A 21052-nucleotide genomic window follows, 5' to 3' on the forward strand; every position below is an offset into this window, starting at 1 on the left:
GGAGTCTGTATTGGGGCTTGAGTAGGCACATTACCATCCATTTGTTGGAACATTGCAGCCGTCTACTGAGCGAACTGAGCAGAGATCTGCGGTACTGCTGGGGCTGGTGCTACTGAACCACTGCCATTATGTAGTGATGGGGCTTCACCTTGCACCTCAGCCTCTATCGATTGATCGACTGAACGATCACCCTCTTCCATAGTCAATTCGAGGATTTTAGACCTCTGTACAATAATACAAGGAGATTTCCTCCGTTAGTGCATATTTATAATGTAATGTACTGTATGTATCAAACAATGATATTGAGCAGTTGTACTGTGAAGAAAGAATATTCAAGTAACAAGTGAAAACATAATTTAAAAACTTTGCTCTGATACCACTAAAACATGTCACACCCTACCCCTCTGTAAGGCATGACATGATCCCGTAGTATACCTGATGAATTACCAACTCCGTCTACTGATAACCCATTAAATACACTACAAGGGATTTTAAAAACTTTTCTTACTTCTTTTACAATGGTGAGCACTATTTACAGTGTTAAAGACTTTGGTGGTGAAGTGAAACAACTTACTAATTTGATTTATTTTTAATATCTTTAAAAATTTTGGAAAGGTGCCATTTGTATTTTGGACAAAACAGTTCTTCAGAAAACCTGTAAAAAGCACTTCAATTATTTTCCAAATCTCAACTCCAACATTCTTCTCAATACAACACATTTCTCAACTTAATTCCATAGAAATTTTTCAAAGTCTGAGATAAGGAAATATAATACAATTTTTATAAGTCAAATAACTCATAATAAATTTACAACTTCAAGGTACAATTTGAATTTACAACTGCTCAAAACCAAAAACAAAATGTACATACAGTGTCATACATTACAGTACAAAATGCAAAATATTGGTATACTCATTATACCAGGTAATCCCTCACTGGATGTATTAGCAGCCTAGTCTGCTGCCCTGTCTGTCTCTCTACCTGCGACAGCAATAAAAAGCTATCGCTGAGACAATGTCTCAGTGGTGCACAACATTAACCAAATACAATTTTAATTCACAATTCATAAATCATATCAATAGTGGATACTTAAAACCATAGTTAAATTCAAGACAATGAATGTCATAAGGAATTTAAACTCCAATTCACAAATTATCAAAATTCATAATAACACAATTTAGTCAAATAGTTTAAGAATACCGTATTGCCAATTCATGCACAATTTGATCAAATAACTGAATAATACCTTTTTGCAAATCAATAACACAATTCGATCAAATAACTGAATAATATCGTTTTGCAAATCAATAACACAATTCAATCAAATAACTGAATAATATCGTTTTGCAAATCAATAACACAATTGATCAAATAACTGAATAATATCGTTTTGCAAATCAATAACACAATTGATCAAATAACTGAATAATATCGTTTTGCAAATCAATAACACAATTGATCAAATAACTGAATAATATTGTTTTGCAAATCAATAACACCATTCGATCAAATAATTGAACAATACAATGTTGCCAATCAATAACACAATTTAGGTCATGACACAAATTTTTCCATATATGCCGTGTTGTACACCACGACAAGACATACTCACCCCAATAATCGAAATCAATGAGGGAGGAAGCTAGCTATCTAATGAGTACTCATCCATACTCACCTCAGACTGGGAAGTCAAAGAGGAGGAACATAATCATACTCACCCTGCATGATAAGTCAAAGAGGGAGGAATAATCACACTCACCCCATTAATGGAGGAGGAACATAATATCCGTGTCATGCCAATTGTGAGTCAAAACAATTCCAAACATTTTATTCAAATGATGAATCCAATAAATTTCCAAAGTTATAATTTCATTCACAAAATGGCAACACAATTCGTAATTCACTTCAATTTCCACAAAAACCATTTCTGATGCTTTTCAATCAATAAGTATCCATCAATATCATTCAAATAATTTTTCACAGTTTCAAACCATTCACAATGTTTTTCAATCAATAAATGTCCACCAAACACATTTCCACAATTTAAAACAATAATATACAAATAGTCATAATTTATTTCAATTGAAAAATTCAAAAGAAATAGCCGTTGTGCACAAACCTCGATGATTGTCCCCACAGTGCGGACTCGGTGTTTCCTTCCCTTTTCTTTGAGTCCTTGTTAGCGAGAAACACAATTTGAAGTGTTTGATTACTAAATTAAAGCATCTCTATCGATGGTGTTTGGTAAATAATGCACGAACTCAATTATTCACTTAATCACCTAATATACGACCCTCGTTGCGTTTTAGGTAAATTAGGTTTTAGTGTCGTTAATATGTCACATTCGATAGGGTTTTAGGTTTGGTACGTTTTACCAAAGTCATTTTCTTGTTTAGTGCATTTTAATGCAAATTCTTTGGATTCCGAGACCTGGTTTGACCTGGCGGACGATCTAGTTCCCTCGGTTTTCGGGTCTCGGTCGAAACTACAAACTTGTAGATCTAGGTCTTATGGACTGCGGTGCAAAATTTTAGATCAATCCGAGTTAAGTAGACCAAGTTATGGTCATTACACTATTGCTGGTCAATTGGTATCAAATTAGGTCAATTTTGGGTCAATTTGGTCAACTCTGGTTCGGCCAGTTTTTGGACCCGAACTTGTGCAAGTTGTTTGACTTGCTTATGGTCATTTCTGGGCTTTGGTGTCTTCATAAGACTTGTAGGTATGGGTCTTAACTATTCATGGTTAAAATTTCAGGTCAATTGGACCTGTTTTGAGTGAGTTATGGCCTAAACACTCACTGCTGCCCAATTGGTCATTTTCAGGTCCTAATTGCACCTAATCCGAATTGGTCATTTTCTTAGGTCACCTTGCAAGCAGAATTTTGGTATGTTTTCTCAATGAAAGTTGGCAAATTTTGTGCCTAGCTCCACCTCCAATTGGTCTCATACCAATTGAGGTTACACATTTAAACTTATTAGCTAAAATGTACACTGCCCTTGGTTACTTTGCTTAACACACATCAATCACACACATTTACCTTGCAATTTGTTCACTTCCCTACCAATCTGTTTTGGTACATTACCAAAAGCATATTCTACTTTACATTAACATTACTTTGGGCAGATTACAATTACCCTCAACACACCAAATATAATTCACATTTACAAATTCTAAGTACCATTACATACACACCTAACCATTACAAATCTTACATACACTTTACAATATCAATCTACATACATATCCATCAATCCTTCTAGGTCAATATTCTGCCTACACTTCCATGAATACATACATTTACTCAAGTGTTCCCAAGCTGCCGAAAATTGTCCTTCAACATCAAAGTGCCCTACAATTTACCAATTCCCATCCAAGTGCATAAATCACCATATATATGTGAAATAATTCACTAGGATATTAAATCACCAAGATCAACATTATTTCTCATCAATTATATGCATAATAAATCATTAAATGTGTGACCCCATGGCTGTCCAAAAATGGCTATCTCAATAACTATTTAAACTTTAAAATTTCCTTCACCAAACTAACACCCATTACATGAACATAAAGTTTAACAAAGTCAATTCGAGGATTTTAGACCTCCTGTACAATAATACAAGGAGATTTCCTCCCGTTAGTGCATATTTATAATGTAATGTACTGTATGTATCAAACAATGATATTGAGCAGTTGTACTGTGAAGAAAGAATATTCAAGTAACAAGTGAAAACAGAATTTAAAAACTTTGCTCTGATACCACTAAAACATGTCACACCCTACCCCTCTGTAAGGCATGACATGATCCCGTAGTATACCTGATGAATTACCAACTCCGTCTACTGATAACCCATTAAATACACTACAAGGGATTTTAAAAACTTTTCTTACTTCTTTTACAGTGGTGAGCACTATTTACAGGTGTTAAAGACTTTGGTGAACTGAAGTGAAACAACTAACTCATTTGATTTATTTGGAATATCTGTAAAAATTTTGGCAAGGTGCCATTTGTATTTTGGACAAAACAGTTCTTCAGAAAACCTGTAAAAAGCACTTCAATTATTTTCCAAATCTCAACTCCAACATTCTTCTCAATACAACACATTTCTCAACTTAATTCCATAGAAATTTTTCAAAGTCTGAGATAAGGAAATATAATACAATTTTTATAAGTCAAATAACTCATAATAAATTTACAACTTCAAGGTACAATTTGAATTTACAACTGCTCAAAACCAAAAACAAAATGTACATACAGTGTCATACATTACAGTACAAAATGCAAAATATTGGTATACTCATTATACCAGGTAATCCCTCACTGGATGTATTAGCAGCCTAGTCTGCCTGTCATCTCTCTACTGCGGCGACAATAAAAGCTATCATTTGAGACAATGTCTCAGTGGTGCACAACATTAACCAAATACAATTTTAATTCACAATTCATAAATCATATCAATAGTGGATACTTAAAACCATAGTTAAATTCAAGACAATGAATGTCATAAGGAATTTAAACTCCAATTCACAAATTATCAAAATTCATAATAACACAATTTAGTCAAATAGTTTAAGAATACCGTATTGCCAATTCATGCACAATTTGATCAAATAATGAATAATACCTTTTGCAAATCAATAACACAATTCGATCAAATAACTAAATAATATCGTTTTGCAAATCAATAACACAATTCAATCAAATAATGAATAATATCGTTTTGCAAATCAATAACACAATTGATCAAATAATGAATAATATCGTTTTGCAAATCAATAACACAATTGATCAAATAAGCGAATAATATCGTTTTGCAAATCAATAACACAATTGATCAAATAACTGAATAATATTGTTTTGCAAATCAATAACACCATTCGATCAAATAATTGAACAATACAATGTTGCCAATCAATAACACAATTTAGGTCATGACACAAATTTTTCCATATATGCCGTGTTGTACACCACGACAAGACATACTCACCCCAATAATCGAAATCAATGAGGGAGGAAGCTAGCTATCTAATGAGTACTCATCCATACTCACCTCAGACTGGGAAGTCAAAGAGGGAGGAACATAATCATACTCACCCCAGACTGATAAGTCAAAGAGGGAGGAATAATCACACTCACCCCATTAATGGAGGAGGAACATAATATCCGTGTCATGCCAATTGTGAGTCAAAACAATTCCAAACATTTTATTCAAATGATCCGTAAGAATCCAATAAATTTCCAAAGTTATAATTTCATTCACAAAATGGCAACACAATTTGTAATTCACTTCAATTTCCACAAAAACCATTTACAGTGCTTTTCAATCAATAAGTATCCATCAATATCATTCAAATAATTTTTCACAGTTTCAAACCATTCACAATGTTTTTCAATCAATAAATGTCCACCAAACACATTTCCACAATTTAAAACAATAATATACAAATAGTCATAATTTATTTCAATAGAAAAATTAAAAATAAATAGACTTTGTGAACAAACCTCGATGTTGTCCCACAGTCGGACTCAGTGTTTCCTTCCCTTTTGCTGAGTCCTTGTTAACTGAGAAACACAATTTGAAGTGTTTCAGTACTAAATTAAACTGTCTCTATCGATGGTGTTTGGTAAATAATGCACTGAACTCAATTATTCACTTAATCACCTAATATACTGACCCTCGTTGCGTTTTAGGTAAATTAGGTTTTAGTGTCGTTAATATGTCACATTCGATAGGGTTTTAGGTTTGGTACGTTTTACCAAAGTCATTTTCTTGTTTAGTGCATTTTAATGCAAATTGCTGGATTCCGAGACACTGGTTTGACCTAGCCGGACGATCTAGTTCCCTCGGTTTTCGGGTCTCGGTCGAAACTACAAACTTGTAGATCTAGGTCTTATGGACCGCGGTGCAAAATTTTAGATCAATCCGAGTTAAGTAGACCAAGTTATGGTCATTACACTATTGCTGGTCAATTGGTATCAAATTAGGTCAATTTTGGGTCAATTTGGTCAACTCTGGTTCGGCCAGTTTTTGGACCCGAACTTGTGCAAGTTGTTTGACTTGCTTATGGTCATTTCTGGGCTTTGGTGTCTTCATAAGACTTGTAGGTATGGGTCTTAACTATTCATGGTTAAAATTTCAGGTCAATTGGACCTGTTTTGAGTGAGTTATGGCCTAAACACTCACTGCTGCCCAATTGGTCATTTTTCAGGTCCTAATTGCACCTAATCCGAATTGGTCATTTTCTTAGGTCACCTTGCAAGCAGAATTTTGGTATGTTTTCTCAATGAAAGTTGGCAAATTTTGTGCCTAGCTCCACCTCCAATTGGTCTCATACCAATTGAGGTTACACATTTAAACTTATTAGCTAAAATGTACACTGCCCTTGGTTACTTTGCTTAACACACATCAATCACACACATTTACCTTGCAATTTGTTCACTTCCCTACCAATCTGTTTTGGTACATTACCAAAAGCATATTCTACTTTACATTAACATTACTTTGGGCAGATTACAATTACCCTCAACACACCAAATATAATTCACATTTACAAATTCTAAGTACCATTACATACACACCTAACCATTACAAATCTTACATACACTTTACAATATCAATCTACATACATATCCATCAATCCTTCTAGGTCAATATTCTGCCTACACTTCCATGAATACATACATTTACTCAAGTGTTCCCAAGCTGCCGAAAATTGTCCTTCAACATCAAAGTGCCCTACAATTTACCAATTCCCATCCAAGTGCATAAATCACCATATATATGTGAAATAATTCACTAGGATATTAAATCACCAAGATCAACATTATTTCTCATCAATTATATGCATAATAAATCATTAAATGTGTGACCCCATGGCTGTCCAAAAATGGCTATCTCAATAACTATTTAAACTTTAAAATTTCCTTCACCAAACTAACACCCATTACATGAACATAAAGTTTAACAAAGGAATTCTCAAAAATGTAAACTTACCTTTGATTGTAATTTGCTAAACCTTCACCAAACTTCTCAAATTTGGTATCAATATCTTCCTTGTGATGTGTAGACCATTTTTGATGAAGGAACTCAAGTGATTAGAAGTGAAATGAGTGGTTAGATGAGCTTGCATGAAAAATGGCCATGGTGGTTCCCATTTTCTTCAATTCGGCAATGTTTATGAAATGAGGAAGATGAACATTTTGATGGGTTTAGTGGACTTACATCAGCCACATTTTATGTTTAATTTAATCCTTTAGTGGTCCACTTACTCATTTAATTATATAATAATGCTTAAATGTGTTATTTACACATTTTTCACTCCATTTTTGGCTATTTACTTTATGTACCACCAAATTAATTTTTCATTTCATTTTCTAAGTGTAATATTATTTATTTTTAATGGACATTTAGGTCAAAAGATACTTCGGGATGTCAAATGACCATAATGCCCCTGTTCAGGTGGCATTCTCGATTTTTCGGTATTACCGGGTTTTGTCTGTTTTTCGATTTCTCACTTTTCTTTGTACTAATTATTTAATTTTTTTTTAATCTTTCTAATGAGATTTATACTTCAATAAGGGTCTATTTATGTCCTAAAAATGTTTTCCAGGGTTCCCCATGATCCGAGGGCAGTCAACGGTCGACGCCGTGACTTCCGATCTGATCACCCATCGCTAGGTTTCCCGGCTCACTTATTCGGTTACATTTCTTTGCTATGATTTTTCCTTTGTTTTTCTTGTATTTTCTTTTCTTGTATTTCATTATTTATGTCTCCTCTCTCATATCAAGGTGTGGTTCTAGGCATCCAAGCTGTCCAGGGCAAGACAGTCACCGGGCAATGAGCAGCACTACCGAACTTAGGGGTGTTACAACAAACACCCATCTGCTTTCACCTCATATTCAGTTTCCTTTCCCTCTGGAATTTTACCCACAATGGCCATTAGTTTTTCATCTGCCCTCTGCCCATCCTGTATCTGTCTCACTTGCAACTCAGCCAAAATAGCTCCATATTGAGCTAAGGACAGATAGGCATTTAGTGATCTTAAAGTTGTGATGGACTTCTTGCTCAAAGCATCAGCAACTAGATTTGCCTTCCCAGGATGATAATCTATCACACAATCATAGTCCTTTAGGAACTCAATCCATCGCCTTTATCTAAGATTGAGCTCCTTCTGGATTGGCAAATATTTTAGACTCTTGTGGTCTGTATAGATGTAGCATTTTTCACCATATAAATAATGCCTCCATATCTTCAGTGCGAAGATAATTGCCGCTAACTCCAGGTCATGAGTAGGGTAGTTCTGTTCATGTGGCCTTAACTGCCTGGAAGCATAGGTGACCACTTTCCCCTCTTGCATCAATACACACCCTAGCCCATTATGTGAGGCATCACTACAGACCACAAAGTCTTTTCTCGACCTTGTTGTGTTAACATGCTGTGCTTCACAACATAGCCTTTAGTCTCTCAAAACTGGCTTGGCACTTGTCGTTCCAGCCAAATTTCACATTCTCGTGTAACAACTTAGTCATTAGAGCAGCTATAAGAGAGAACCCCTTCACAAATCTTCTGTAATACCCAGCTAGCCCCAAGAAACTTCTGACCTTAGTTGTATTTCTGGGAGGCTTCCACTCCATCACTGCTTCTATCTTTTTGGGATCCACTCTAATCCCCTCAGCTGATACTATGTGTCCAAGGAAGGAGATTTCACTCATCCAGAAGTCACACTTGGACAACTTAGCATACAGCTTCTTTTCTTGCAGGGTTTGCAGAACAATCCTCAAATGTTCATCATGTTCTTCCCTGGTCTTGGAATACACCAGAATATCATCAATAAAGACCACTTCAAACCAATCTAGATATGGATGGAAGATACGGTTCATAAGGTCCATAAATGCTGCTGGTGCATTTGTTAACCTAAGCGGCATCACTAAAAATTCATAATGCCCATACCGGGTTCTGAATGCAGTTTTTGACACATCTGCATCCTTTACCCTTAACTGATGATACCCTGATCTGAGATCAATTTTTGAAAATACACCAACTCCTTTCAACTGATCAAACAGATCATCGATTCTGGGCAATGGATATTTGTTCTTCACAGTTACTTTGTTCAACTGCCGGTAATCAATACACAATCTCAAGGTTCCATCCTTTTTCTTCACAAATAGCACCAAAGCTTCCCATGGTGACACACTGGGGTGTATGAACCCCTTATCAAGCAACTCTTGCAACTGAGTTTTCAACTCCCTCAATTCAGTGGGTGCCATCCTATAAGGAGCAATGGAAATGGGTCTTTGTGCGGCATTACCTCAATAGCAAACTCGACTTCCCTTTCTGGTGGTAAACCAGGCAACTCTTCAGGAAATACATCTGGGAAGTCTCTTACCGTGGGTATATTACACAGGTTTGGCTTAGCTTGCCTAGTATCAACCACGTGTGCTAGGTAAGCTTCACAGCCTTTTCTTATTAATCTTCTTGCAATTGTGGCTGAGATAACATTGGACAGGAAATCTGTCCTTTCTCCCACAACAGTAATCTCATTACCCTCAAAAGTTTTCAGAGAAATCCTCTTCAATTTGCAATCAACTATTGCCTGATGATGTGACAACCAGTCCATACCCAAAATCACGTCAAACTCGTGGAAGGGCAACTCAATTAGGTCTGCCGAGAATTCATACCCTTGAATCCTCAACGGGCAACCTTTATACACTTTATTCACTACCACATTGTGGCCTAGTGGATTTATGACCAGAATGTCTTGATCACTCTCCTCTACTGGAACTCCCCTCTCTATGGGTAGTTTGATGCAAATGTAGGAATGAGTGGATCTTAGATCCACCAATGCATGTACAGAAGTGTTGTAGAGAGAAAACGTACCCCTGATGACATTCGGGGCATCTTGCTCCTGAGCTCTGATGGCATAGGCCCTGGTTGGTATTCTAGTGTCTGGCCTCTCGGTGGCTCGGATGCGAGCCTCGATGATGGACCCGGTGCCTCGGGTTTACGGGCTTCCTACCCCTTTGTGGTGCGGAGGCAGTGCAGCCGGTTTGTGTTGGAGCAACTATAGTAGTCCTTCTGACAATTCTTGATCTGATGTTCTGTCGATCCACACCATAAGCATGCATTGGTCACTCGCCAACATTCCCCCTTATGCCACTTTTGTGATCTTGATAAGCGAGAAGATCACGGTGGTCCCTAAACACCGTCCACTGGAGAGCGCCCATTGATGGGGTGGGTGGCCTCTCCTAGGTGTGAGCGTGGTGCAGGCCCACGAGGCGGCCCTGACCTTGTGGTGGTCCTGAACTCTGAGTAGGAGGACCCTTACTCTTCTTACTGGGAGTAGAAAATGTACTGGATTGATCTGAACCCCTCTTCTGCTGTCTTTCCCTTCTATTTTGTTCATTGATTCTGACCCTTTCCACTTTTGATGCTGCATCTACCAGTTTAGAAAAATCCGTGATCTCCAGTGCTATGATCATGACTTTGATGTTGTCATTGAGCCCTTCTTCAAACCGTCTGCACCTCTCTTCCTCTGTAGGGACTATCTCCCTCCCATACCGGCTCAGTCTGACAAACTCACGCTCATACTCAGCCACTGACAATTGTCTCTATCTCAAACTGATAAATTCCCTTCTTCGTTCTTCTAAATACACTTTGTTAATATATTTCTTCGTGAACTCTGTGAGGAAGAATTCCCAGGTGATCCGTTCAGGTTGCACCTCACTGGTTACTGTGTCCCACCACTGATATGCATCATCCTGAAGTAGGGACATAGCACCCACCAGGTTCTGCTCGGGGGTGCAATTTAGCTGTTTCAGCACTCTGATGGTTCTATCCAATCAGTTTTCTGCGGCCATGGGATCATCCTCCCTCTTCCCAAAGAAGTCCACAGCCCCATGCTTTCTCAATTTCTCTAAATGAGATTTCTGTGGTGCTGGTGGTGGTTGTGGCTGTGGTTGTGGTGGTGGAATTGCCCCCATCATTTGCCGGTAGAATTCAGTCATTTGCTGAAATAGAGCAAACTGAGGTTGGACAGGTGCCTCAGCTGCTGGTGGAGCAGATTCTACCCTGCCCCCAGATTCAGCCCTTGGTGTAGCACGACTCTCCACCTCTTCCTCAACTACTCTTTGTAAAGCAGGATCCATATCCTATTCAAAATAAGAAAACAAACAGATCTGCATCAGTGTTACCTAAACACTTACAAATGCAATGCAATGGTGTGTACTCTATCTAGGCCCAGAAACGCCTAAACCGATGCTCTGATACCACTAAATGTGACACCCCTAACCCGTCTACAGTGTAGCTGAGCAAGTTATGCCACACAGTGTGCTGGAGCACCAATTTATATTTCTATTACAATTTATCTCTTTTAATTCATTTATTTTCAATTTTGATAAATCTGAATTTATCTGCAAATTTTATGGAAAATCCGGCAGAGTGTCGGCTGTAAATTGGAAAAACAGTTCTTCTGAACTTGTTTAAAAACACTTCCAAAATAATTTCCAAATCCAAACTCCATTATACACATTCAAGTCAATCTCAAAATCTCAATCTCAAATCACAATACTATTTTCAAAACCTTTTTATTCACTTCATCACTTGAAGCATATTCACAAATAATTCTCAACATTTCATTTATCAACATACATTATGCAGAAAATCTCAATAATATAAAATTTCATATATTTACATCAATATATAATTACAGGAGTTACAATCCAAACTAATACAAAATGCAAAAACACAAAAGGGCCACCTATAGTCCTAATGTCCTACCTTATGGAGTGCAGATGTGAGGTGACTTTGAACCCCGGATGCAGCTTTGAAGGCTCAACCCGTCTGATGTCTGCTGGGCTCCCTAGCTAGGTCTCCAGTACCTGCGTGTGGCAAAAGCGACGCGCTAAGCAATTCTGCTTAGTGGTGATAATATAAAATAAAATAAAATAGAATAAAATAATTATGCAGAATGTATGATTTCATTTTTGGGTAGACTTAATTTCTGGTATTATTTGCAGTATTATTCACTTAAAATTTGGTAAGGTTTATTATCATTGCCCGAGTAACCCATACTAGTTGACTGGACTGGATAAATGGGTAAACTGGCACTGGGTACTAAGTACCTCGGACCATCACACCATCGGTCACATTGTGTCTCCCGGTGTGCAACAGAACAGCTAATAAGCTGTAACAATTATCAGGGTTAAAACCCAAGTATATCAACTCAAATAACATAGCCAAAGGCTATTATGTCACAGAATGGCATGGGAGCCATGAAACACAGAATGGCATGAAGCCATATGCAGTACTGCTAACAAAACCCTATTGGCATGCCAAGCTATCCAAACCAATCTTGTTAGGTATACTAGGGCATATTACATTTTTAAGTTTTACAATTTTTGAATTTCAAGTTTTGGTGTTACTATTCACTTCATTTTTAACACCCTCCCGATAACCACTCCGTACATTCTACTGTTCCGGTGACCGGTGTCGGTCCGGACAGCTAGAATATCCGGAAAAATATTTAAACTAAAGTCAGGAACCATAATTAACTCAAATATTAATAAGAAAAATTTAGTAAAAATTTTAGAAATAAAATACAACTAAGTTAAGCAGTAGGTGCCCAGCGATGGGTAACAGGAGGGAAGTTCTTGATTCTAACGAGGAGCCCTAGACCGGGTGAAAAATTATAAAATAATTTTTGGGACTCCAGAGAAGGGTAATTGAGGTTCCTATGGCATTAGAATGCCAAGAAAATACCTAGAAAAATTTTTCAATCGGTACAGACGATTTTGACCCGTTAAGCCAAACGGAGGGCATTTTGGTCATTTCGCCTTCCGAAGTGATTTTTGGCCGACTTGTCCAGTTGAGTAAATAATTAATATAACATAAAATATGAAGAAACATTGCTAGAAATTAAATTGAAAATGAGTAGTGGAGGAAAGAAAAGAAAATGCAATAAAATGCCCATTTATGACATAATGTGATGTCATTAAGAAAATTTGGACCAATCACAATTTAGCCATCCTTTGACTAACTAAATAAAAGACTAAATGAAGACTAAAACCACCAAAATTTCCAGCAGCCCTCACCTTCACAAATGCTCACCCGTAGCTCTCAAATCCCATAGCCAAACTTCCATTGATTTTCAACCAAAGCTCACTTTCTCTCTTCTTTTCACCATAAACCCTAAACCCCTTTCATTAAAAGTTATCCACTCATATTGGGGAAGTGTTTGGCAACCTAGAAAGTGAAGGAAAGTGAAGTTTTGAGTGGGGAAAAATCTGCCCAAACAAGGTTAGTGCATATATGAAGTTTAAAACTCATTAGTTCCATGATCTATGCTTGTAATGAATGAAAAATTGTGAAATAATGAAACAAATCCATGTGTATCTCTACCAAAGAATTTAGGCAGCCCTATGGGAGATTGAGGTTGATTGTTTGATAAGCTTAGAATGGTTGGAAATCATGGTTAAAGTATTAATATACATGGAGACTTAAGTAAGTATGTTAATCAAAGTGTATGAATAATGAGTTTGGACATTAGGGTTTTGTAGGTGAAATTGTGACTTAGCTTAGGAAATGGTTAGGGAACTTTTTAATGGTCAATTAGTGACCATTTTAGGTAGGTTGACCCTAATTAGAACTGAAAAATTGGATGGCAAACTCAAGGTGAAATCTGCCTATGGACAGCAGCATAGGGACTGAAATTTCAGTCCCTTTGCACAGCCATAACTTGGGCTGTGTAAGTCCAATTGAAGTTTGGCCAATTGGACATGAAACTAGGCTTATAATGGCACATTTTTGCTGAAGAAACCATGCCCAAAAGACCAAAGCAAGAGGACCAAAACTTGGCCCCAATCCGGAACCCTGAAACTGCCTCTGCAGAATTTGACCAAATGAACAGTAACTGTTCATTTGGCCATAACTCACTGTAGATTTGGTCAATTGGTCTGAAATTTTTACAGCAACAAGTTAAGACATAGACAAACAACTTTCATGAAGGAACCTACCCCAAATTATGGCCAGAACCCAGTCAAACAAGTGACTCAAGTCACTGTTCATGTTACTATAGATATGGTAAATCTGCAGATTTTGCAATCCGGCCAGCTTGGGTTTTTGAGCCATATCTGGAGCTACAAAACTCCAAATGGAGTGATTCAAAAAAGGAAATTCAACTAGACAAAATAAGGAACAACTTTCATGTTTTACATTTCTTCAAATTTCAACAGTAACAGTGTCCAATGGAACAGTGAACTTGACTCCCCAAAACTGAAAATTCTGCTAGTTTTGAGTTTCACTTTGAAATTGCAAAAACACTTAATGCCAACAAGTTTTAAACACCAAATGTGGTATGTTGGGAGTGCCAAAGTTGATGTACACATTTTTATGCTAAAAGTCAACATTTTTGTTGACCAATGATGAATAGTGACACCAAAAAAGTTGAAATTCACAAATTGACAAATTTAAGAGTTTCAAATGCCCTAGTATACCTAACAAGATTGGTTTGGATAGTTTGGCATGCCAATAGGGTTCCGTTAGCAGTACTGCACATGGCAATAATGCCATTCTGTGATTTCATGGCTTTTAGCCATTCGACTTTGCATTGAGACTTGGCCTTGTGCACGATATTATTCTGACATTGTTAGTCATTGCATTTGCCTGGGAGATGCATATGTGACCGATGGTGTGGCGGCGAGGTACTAGGTACCCAGTGCCAGTTTACCCGTTATCCAGTCCAGTCGTCTAGTGTAGGTTACTTGGGGCAACCAAATGAATAAAAGTGAACAAAGTTAATGAATTAATGAATATACCAAAATCAAACAAAGAAAGTATACACTTTGCATACACATTTATTTTCTTGCTATTTTCTTCTATTATATTATTGCACCACTAAGCATTATTGCTTAGCGCGTTGCTTGCCACGCGTAGAGTCTTTGAGATCCCGATCGTGAGCCCAGTAGACCACTGGTAGGTGAGTCCATCGGCGATTACGCTCGATTATGCATGTCACCTCACTACTGCGATTGCATCGGTAGGGCACTAGGTGTCATTTTGTCATTTTGATATTTTGTAGCGATTTGTATTTTCTCATATGTATTTGAACTCATGTAATATATTTTGATGTTTATGTAAATAATGAAAGTTATGACTATGAATGCAAGATTTGAGCCTGTATTTATTGCTTGTATATGAGAAATGGATGTTAAGAAATGAAAAGGTTGTTGAAACACAGCGAAAAATTGTTGAAACCTTGATATTGAGTTTTGTGATGATATTGAAGTTGAGAATGAATGAATTTGTCTATTGGAAGTGTTTTTAACAGTTCAGAAGAGCAGTTTTCTCCATTTTTAGCCGGTACTCATGGATTTTCTTTAAAATTTTGGAACCTTAAATGAATGATACTTTTGATGAATGGTTTAAATAAATTGTATTTCATAAATTATATGCAAAAGCATTGTCTAAATTAATTGAGGAATATTAGAGTGTGCTTGGTACACGGTGGCATTACTTACTCGGGTATCTTGTACGGGTAAGGGTGTCACATTTAGTGGTATCAGTGCAGTTTAGGCGTTTACGGTCCTAGATCGAGTCCATACCATGCATTGCATTTGTAAGAGTCGAGGTGACACTAACGCAGATCTGTTTATCTTTCTTATTTTGAATAGGATATGGATCCTTCATCTCAGAGCCGTTGAGGAGGAAGTGGAGAGTCATGCTCCACTGCGATGGCGAGGCTGGGGCATGAGAGAATGCTCGCCCGACTCAAGCGAGCTGCTCGGCCTCCACGAGCCATGTTCCAACAAATGGCCGACTTCTTTAGCAGATGGTGAGGTAATGCCAGCACCACCACCACCACCACCACCGGCTCCACAGCGAAATCACACTGGAAAGGTTAAGAAAATTTGGGGCGGTGGATTTCTATGGTAAGAGGAAGATGACTCATTGCAGAGAATTGGTTGAACGAGCAGGCGAGTACTAAAACAACTTCACTGCACTCGAGCAAAACACAGAAAGCTGCCATCTCTTTCTTGCAAGATGATGCCTATGGATGGTGGGACACTGTGTCGATGAAGTGCGACGAGAAGGCGTAACTTGGGACTTCTTTCTCTCAGAGTTCAAGAAGAAGTATGTGATGCTTGTATATACGGAAGAGAGAAGAAGAGAATTTATTAACTGAGGCAAAGACAATTTTCGATGGTGAGTATGAGAAAGAATTCGTCCGATTAAGCCGCTATGGAAGGGAGATAGTCCCAAATGAAGCTGAAAGATGCAAGAGATTTGAAGAGGGACTAAATGATAACATCAAGATTCGGCTCACTGCCTTGGGAATCACCGAATTTACCAAGTTAGTGGAAGCTGCCATAAAGGTTGAAAAAGTGAGAATTAGTGAGTGGACTAGAAGAGAGAGCGAGAAGAGGGGCCGGGTCGATCTAGTTCGGCTCTGCATCGGGGAAGAAGTTTAAGGGTCCTCTGCATAGAGATCGGGTCGACCACGGGGCGAAGTCGGTCTCGGGGTCAGAGCCACGATTCACCCCTAGGAGAGGTCAGTCCACACCATCAGTGGGCAGCTCTCCAGGGATGGGGTTCAGGGGACCAGCCCCAACATCTTCTGCGTGTCCACATTGTCAGAAATGGCACAAGGGGGAATGTTGGAGAGTGACTGGTGCTTGCTTGAGATGTGGGTCGAGAACATCAAGCGAGGCGCCACGCAGAACTACTACAATTTGCTCCAACACAAGCGACGGACACTGCTCTGCACCACCAAGGGGTAGAAGGTCTAGTAAATTCGAAGCTGTGGGACCATCTCAAAGGCCTGCATCTGAGCCAGCAGAGAGGCCAGATAACAGACCACCTGCCAGAAATTATGCCCTGAGAGCTCAGGAGGAGCAAGATGCCGGGCGTCATCGAGTGCGTTCTCCCTCTACAATACTCCTGTGCATGCATTGGTGGATCCGGGATCCACTCATTCATACATTTGCATCAATCTACCCGTAGAAGGGGATCTTGGTAGGGAGAGTGACCAAGACATTACGGTCACTAATCCATTGGGTCACGATGTGGTAGTGAACAAGGTATACAAGGGTTGCCCTTTAAGGATTCAGGGTATGAATTCTTGGCGGACTTAATTGAGTTACCCTTCCATGAGTTTGGCGTGATATTGGGAATGGGTGGTTGTCACGTCATCGAGCAATAGTTGATTGCAAATTGAAGAGAATTTCTCTAAAAACTTGAGAGGGTAATGAGATCACGGTTGTGGGGAAAGGGCGATTTACGGTCCATTGTCATCTCGACCACGATTGCAAGAAGAATGATGAGAAAAGGCATGAAGCCTACCTAGCACATGTGGTGGATACTAGCGAGCTAAGCCAAACCTAAGTGACATACCCACAGTGAGAGACTTCCCAGGTATTTCTGAAGAGTTGCACAGTTTGCCACGAGAAAGGGAAGTCGAATTTGCTATTGAGACAACTGCAGATCTGCACCCATTTCCATTGCTCCTTATAGGATGGCACCCATGAATTGAGGAGTTGAAAACTTCGATTTGCAAGAGTTGCTTGATAAGGGGTTCATACGCCTGTGTCACCATGGGGAGCTCGATCTTTGTTGTAAAGAAGAAGGATGGGACTTTGAGGCTATGTATTGATTCTGGCGGTTGAATAAAGTGCGATAAAGAATAAATATCCGTTGCCTAGAATTGATGATCTGTTTGATCGGTTGAAGGAAGCGGAGTATTTTCCAAGATTGATCTCGGATCGGTATCATCGATTGAAGGTGAAGGATGCAGATGTGCCAAAGACTGCATTCAGGACCCGATATGGGCATTATGAGTTTTTAGTGATGCCCTTTGGCCTAACAAATGCACCTGCGGCATTCATGGACCTTATGAACCGTATCTTTCATCCACATTTAGATCGGTTCGTAGTGGTCTTTATTGATGACATTTTGGTGTATTCCAAGACCAGGGAAGAACATGATGAGCATTTGAGGATTGTTCTGCAAACCCTGAAAGAAAAGAAGCTGTATGCTAAGTTGTCCAAGTGTGACTTCTGGTTGGATGAGATTGCATTCCTTGGACACATAGTGTCAGCTGATGGGATTAGGGTGGATCCCAAGAAAATAGAAGCAGTGATGGAATGGAAGCCTCCCAGAAATACAACTGAGGTCAGAAGTTTCTTGGGGCTAGCTGGGTATTACAGGAGATTTGTGAAGGGATTTTCCCTAATAGCTGCTCCAATGACCAAGTTGTTACACAAGAATGTCAGATTTGACTGGAATGACAAGTGTCAGACCAGTTTTGAGAAGTTGAAGGCTATGTTGACAGAGGCACCAGTGTTAACACAGCCAGTGTCAGGAAAGGACTTTGTGGTCTACAGTGATGCCTCTCATAATGGGCTAGGGTGTGTATTGATGCAAGAGGGGAAAGTGATCGCCTATGCTTCCAGACAGCTAAGGCCACATGAACAAAATTACCCTACCCATGATTTGGAGCTTGCAGCAATTATCTTATGCCCGAAGATATGGAGGCATTATTTGTATGGTGAAAAGTGTTACATCTACACGGACCACAAAAGCTGAAATACTTGCCAACCTGAAGGAGCTCAACCTTAGAGCGGAGCGATGGATTGAGTTCCTGAAGGACTATGACTGTGTAATTGATTACCATCCTGGGAAGGCAAATGTAGTTGCTGATGCTTTGAGCAGAAAATCCATGACAGCCTTGAGATCATTGAATGCCCGTCTATCCTTGGTTCGAGATGGAGCTATTTTGGCTGAGTTGCAAGTGAGGCCAAACCTGCTACAGCAGATATTAGATGGGCAAAAGGCAGATGAGAAGTTAATGGCTATTATGAGCAAGATCTCGGAGGAAAAGCAAGCGACTATGAGGCGAAGCGGATGGGTGTCTGTATTTCAAAGGAAGACGTGTGTACCGGATAATGGGGAATTGAAGGCGATATTCTAAAAGAGGCACACACGGTGTATATGCTATGCACCCAGAAGTACAAAGATGTATCATGACACGAAGCTTGATATTGGTGGCTGGTATGAAGAAAGACATAGCCGACTATGTGACTAAATGCTTGACATGTCGGCAAGTCAAGGCGAGAACATCAAGTTCCATCGGGTTTGCTCGACCTATCGCATACGAATGGAAATGGGATCGGGTCACCATGGATTTTGTAAGTGGTCTACCTCTCAACCGGAAGAAGCATGATGCAGTATGGGTGATAGTTGATAGATTGACAAAGTCAGCACACTTTCTGCCAGTTAGGACTGACTACTCACTAGAGAGGTTAGCGGTGTATATCGGTGAGATAGTTAGGCGCATGGAATTCCACTTTCCATCATATCTGATCGAGACCCAAGGTTTACATCAAGATTTTGGAAGAAGTTGCATGAATCCTTGGGTACACAACTCCATTTCAGCACAGCTTTCCATCCTCAGACGGATGGGCAATCTGAAAGAGTAATCCAGGTAAATAATTGAAACCAATGAAATTGATACAAATATTGAATTGAAATGATAACAATAACGTGAAATACTTGTCAGGTCCTTGAGGATATCTTTGAGAGTTGTGTCATTGAGTTTGAGGAAAGTGGGATAGATACCTCCCAGCGCGAGTTTGCATATAACAATAGCTACCAAGCTAGCATTCAAATGGCCCCATATGAAGCTTGTATGGGAGAAAATGTAGAACTCAGGTGTCTTTGGGTGAATTGGCGAACAAGTGGTAGGGCGGACACAGTGAAACAGGCTGAGGAGAAAGTGAAATTAATCAAAGCCAACTTGAAGGTTGCCTCGGACAGACAGAAATCTTATGCCGACCTGAAGAGGAAAGAAATAGAATATGTGGTTGGCGACAAAGTGTTCCTCAAGGTGTCACCATGGAAGAAGGTATTGAGGTTTGGAAGGAAAGGTAAGTTAAGCCCTAGGTTCATTGGCCCATATGAAGTCATTGAACGTGTGGGTCCAGTGGCCTATAGGCTAGCTTTACCACCAGAGCTGGACAAGATCCACAATGTGTTCCACGTATCCATGCTCAGAAGATACCGCTCAGACCCTTCACATGTCATCTCCAGAGAAGAAATTGAAATACGGCCGGATTTGACATACGAAGAAGAACCTCTACGGATCCTGGCTCGGGAAGTGAAAGAGTTGAGAAACAAGTAAATTTCATTGGTGAAAGTGCTTTGGAGGCACCACAACATCGAGGAGGCAACTTGGGAAAGTGAAGAGTCGATGAGGCAACAGTTCCCTCAACTGTTTGCATCAGGTAAATTTCGAGGACGAAATTTAAATTAGAGGGGAAGAGTTGTAACACCCTCCCGGTAACCACTCCGTACATTCTACTGTTCCGGTGACCGGTGTCGGTCTGGACAGCTAGAATGTCCGGAAAAATATTTAAACTAAAGTCGGGAACCATAATTAACTCAAATATTAATAAGAAAAATTTAGTAAAAATTTTAGAAATAAAATACAACCAAGTTAAGCAGTAGGTGCCCAAGCGATGGGTAGCAGGAGGAAGTTGCGGTTCTACAACGAGGAGCCCTAGACAGGGAAAAATTATAAAATAATTTTTGGGACTCAGAAGAAGGGTAATTGAGGTTCCTATGGCATTAGAATGCCAAGAAAATACCTAGAAAAATTTTTCAATCGATGCAGACGATTTTGACCGTTAAGCCAAGCGGAGGGCATTTTGGTCATTTCGCCTTCGAAGTGATTTTTGGCCGACTTGTCCAGTTGAGTAAATAATTAATATAACATAAAATATGAAGAAACATTGCTAGAAATTAAATTGAAAATGAGTAGTTGAGGAAAGAAAAGAAAATGCAATAAAATGCCCATTTATGACATAATGTGATGTCATTAAGAAAATTTGGACCAATCACAATTTAGCCATCCTTTGACTAACTAAATAAAAGACTAAATGAAGACTAAAACCACCAAAATTTCCAGCAGCCCTCACCTTCACAAATGCTCACCCGTAGCTCTCAAATCCCATAGCCAAACTTCCATTGATTTTCAACCAAAGCTCACTTTCTCTCT

At 39.0% G+C, this 21052-nt stretch overlaps 1 protein-coding gene across 2 annotated transcripts in view; it reads right to left on the reverse strand.

Moving 5' to 3' along the window:
- The window catches only part of LOC110653457 (OVARIAN TUMOR DOMAIN-containing deubiquitinating enzyme 11), a 63235-nt gene that overhangs the window by 34280 nt on the left and 7903 nt on the right, over positions 1-21052 (reverse strand). The window lies entirely within an intron of this gene.

Source organism: Hevea brasiliensis, chromosome 3, assembly GCF_030052815.1.
Source record: "Hevea brasiliensis isolate MT/VB/25A 57/8 chromosome 3, ASM3005281v1, whole genome shotgun sequence".
Taxonomy (NCBI): domain Eukaryota; kingdom Viridiplantae; phylum Streptophyta; class Magnoliopsida; order Malpighiales; family Euphorbiaceae; genus Hevea; species Hevea brasiliensis.